Raw genomic sequence first — 3,885 nt, forward strand, 5'->3', positions numbered from 1 at the left:
ATAAATCTGCCGGCTTCATGGTCTCTGACGGCAAACTTAAAAAGAGAAATAAACCTTTCCCGCAACTAGTTATCAGCAATCCAAAATACCAGGAACACATTCTGGAGGCGCTTCACGAACAACTTGGCCATAGAGGAGTGGAAGAAACTTACAAACGGACTAAGCTTAGGTTTTGGTGGCCGCACATGAAAAGAAAAGTCAAGAGTTGGGTCCAGTCCTGCAACGCCTGTCAGAAGAGAAGCCCCTTGAAACCTTTGGAACATAAGCACGCAACAGGGAAATCTACCATTTTTGGGCGCGTCAGTATGGATACAGTACATATTAAAGCGGGAAAGTGGAAATATCTAGTGATTGCAAGAGATGATCTCTCCGGATGGGTTGAAGCTGTGGGATTGGAAACTCTTAAAGCTAAAAAGATTGCACAGTGGTTTACGGACGAATGGATTTTCAGATATGGCGCACCTCACACAGTTGTAGTCGACGGCGGGGCGGAATTTGGGAAGGAACTTCAGGATTGCTTAAAGCAGAAAGGATCCATTGTAAAAGTCACTACGCCATATTATCCGGAAGCAAACGGGATGGTAGAAAGAGGTCATGATCAGCCCATTAAAGATACCTTGGTTAAACTGGCTGGGACGGACGGAAAGAAATGGTGCAGCTACTTACCTCTTGTCCTTTTTGCGGATAGAGTTTCTACGAAGAGAACCACTGGTTACACGCCTTATGAACTCATGTTTGGCCAACCGGCGGTTTTACCAATTGACCTCGAACTGGAAACTTTCTTAGGGACTGATTGGGAGTCAGTAAAATCAACCGCAGACCTTCTCTTTGCCAGAGTTCGCCAACTGGAGAGGAGAGAATCAATTTTGCAAGAAGCCTACAAGAACATGAAGGACTCCAGGGAAAATTCTGTCGAATATTGGAATCAAAAGAAACCAGACAGAGGACCGCTTACGCCGGGATCCCTAGTTCTTGTGTACAATAAATCCCTAAAAAGTCAGTGGGGAAAGCTCTTTGAAAACCGCTGGAATGGGCCGTACCGCATAAAATCACAAGAAAAAAGTGGCTCATATACTTTAGAAGAACTTGACGGTCAAGAACTCAAGCGCAGGTATGCGGCGCCGCATGTGAAGCTGTTCCATTCAAGAAAACTCTGATTTTATTCTGGCTTCGTTGCTTTTTTTGGGAAAGATTAAATTTTCTATGGCTATTCACATTTCAGACAGTTAGATCTATAAGGGCTTTCAAGATTTAAAAAAAAAAAAAAAAAGAAAAAAAGAAAAAGAAGTGGGGGACTGGTGTTGCCGATAGGAAGCATAAATTAGTAAAATAAAGGAGTAAATTTCAGTGAAAAATAAAAAAATTAGGGGCTTACTTAGTAGGCCATTTGAATCTCAAAGCTACCATTTATCAGCGCCTCAAGTTCGCGCTCAACATGGCGGAATTCCAGGACCACCGGACGACTGCCGCGGGCACGGCCATTTCGACGAGCTCTTCTAGTCGGTTGATTGTGTTGGAATTGCGTTCTGGCGACAAGGAGGCGGAGGCGTTGCCGAAAAACATGAAGTTGCGGGAGTTCAACAACCCGAGTGACATAGGAGGCTGCTACATGTGCTCCAGCGATGAAATCTTTGTCGTCGGAGTGGATTAAGATAGGATAATTTTGTGAACCAAGGGGATAATTATTTACTAAAGATAAGGGAGTATTGGTTTCGCCGTAACCGCTGCAAGCGTTTGTTTGGGAGTTTGGATCCCAGGCACCATCAATAGGAGATTCAGGAATAAAAGACATGGTAAACAGGAGATGAGGCGAAGTTTGTGTGTTGGCTTAGCAAGGACTGATAGTAATGAGGAACTTGGGGTGGATGTGGATTTTCGCCATCATCTCAATCCCCTTTATATAGCTTTGGGTGCTCTCCTTTTGCTCGGGAGAATCCGAGGACTTCGAACTTTCGTCTAGTTGGGAACAAGACCATCGGCTTAGATCTCTGCGACCACGCCGAACTACAAGCGTTTGTCTAGCCAGTAACAAGATCTTTGGCCTACATCTCCGCGACCACGCCGACCTCGAGCTCTCGACGGGCCAGTAACAATAACGTCGGTATAAATTAAAGAAAGCAAGTTTCCGGCCTAGGCCGGTCCAAAATCGAATCAACAAACGTACAAGACAAGTTTCCGGCCTAGGCCGGTCCAAAAACGAAAACAACAAGCATAGCTTGCACAACTGGGACTGGAAATGATGCTTGAGGCGATAGCGGTAGCGCCATCCTCAGTTCAAAGGTGGCCTTGCTAACAACGCGGCGCACAATACCATCTAGAAGCTAGACCGGAGACGATTCGCGTGGTGCTTGTTGATTGAGGGGTTTGACCGACCGGCGCACACCCCAGTTTCTTTCCCTCCATCTCGCGAGAGCCTTCTTACCACGACACACTTACATCCCGCCAACCTGTTCGGATTAGCATTTTTTTGTGAACATCTCAATACAACTCCTTCGAAATGAGTAACCATTTTAAAGTCCCTGCAAATCAGTCGGCTGAAACCTCCTTAGCACATTTCTGGCCCATCTATCTCTTTAATATTGCGCCGGGAACTTCCGCCGCAGACATCACAGAAGCGCTGAAAGAGCACGGATCTATAAGGGAATCTTTTACGCCACACGTCGGATCTGGGATAGAGCTATTTGCTTTGGTCGTGTTCACGAGTCGGGAGGGAGCTAATAAAGCTATTGGAGCTCTTGATGGCGCGAAAGCAGACGGATTACTATTGGAGGCGCGAGCAACGACAAAGGAGGAGCGCCGAGGTCTGGAACTTCTAGCGCGGATGACATAAACAGCTCTGGAGACGAAACTAAGGATAGCTACGCCGCAAGGATCACACCAATTTGGGGGTGGCTTCTCCACCCATTTCCCCTAAAAATTCTTTTTACATTTTTCCTTTATTTCTTCATCTAGATATACCTCTTCGTCATCACATTATTTCCTGGAAATTTACAATAAAATCAAACAAGAAAAAACAGCATAAAATTCACTAAAGAAATATAAATCAACCAAATCTTATTTCTGCCTCACTTGTTCATAGCTTTTCTATTCTTCAAACTCAACTCAATTTTTTTACGCTAGAAGGAAAATCAAAACATACAAAAAACAAAATCTGCACAAAAACCAATCAAACTTGCCACGTCACAGTCTTCTTTTGCCTTGCCCTATTTTCTTTTCTCCTCTCTTCGTCATACCTCACTCAAGGTTGGATGATGGGGACATCATCTAATTTGGGGGTGGATGTGGTGAGCCTAATCAAAACCTTATTACATCACTCAGACACTCACCAGGAAGGAATCACCGCCAAACGCCCTCTAGAAATCACTCTGGTACCTGTAATCCACGCCCACAGACACTTCATAATAGCCTAGAATCATCTCTACAAGGCGCCTCAACTTCTCAGTATTCACTTTCATGGATGGCCCTCCACAATGGGTAATAAAATATGTACACAATCAGGTTCAAAGTGGGAGAAAGTCCACCATCAAACAGAGCCAGACTATTAGGAAGGACCCTGAGTGTTCACTAGAATTAACTCCTCTATATTCCAGCAAGGCGTAACTCTTTCTCAGATGCATGGCGGCTGATGCGCCATGGTTATTGTTTTCCTCTTATGTCATCCCAAGCCATGTAGTAGATGCCTTGTTGTTTTGTTGCCTTGTCACCTTGTTGGAGGCTTTTTGTACCCTGTTCCCATCTTTCTCTTCGTCTCAGAACCACCTGTTGTCCCCTCACTATAAATGTAGAGCCTTTTGGCCCATTCTGTTTGTCCCCCATCAGATTGTCACTTTGCATCCCTGGTCACAGAATAAGAATTACATAGCCTATTTTACCACATATTTTACA

The sequence above is a fragment of the Puccinia triticina genome, chromosome 2A, assembly GCF_026914185.1.
Source record: "Puccinia triticina chromosome 2A, complete sequence".
Lineage (NCBI taxonomy): Eukaryota > Fungi > Basidiomycota > Pucciniomycetes > Pucciniales > Pucciniaceae > Puccinia > Puccinia triticina.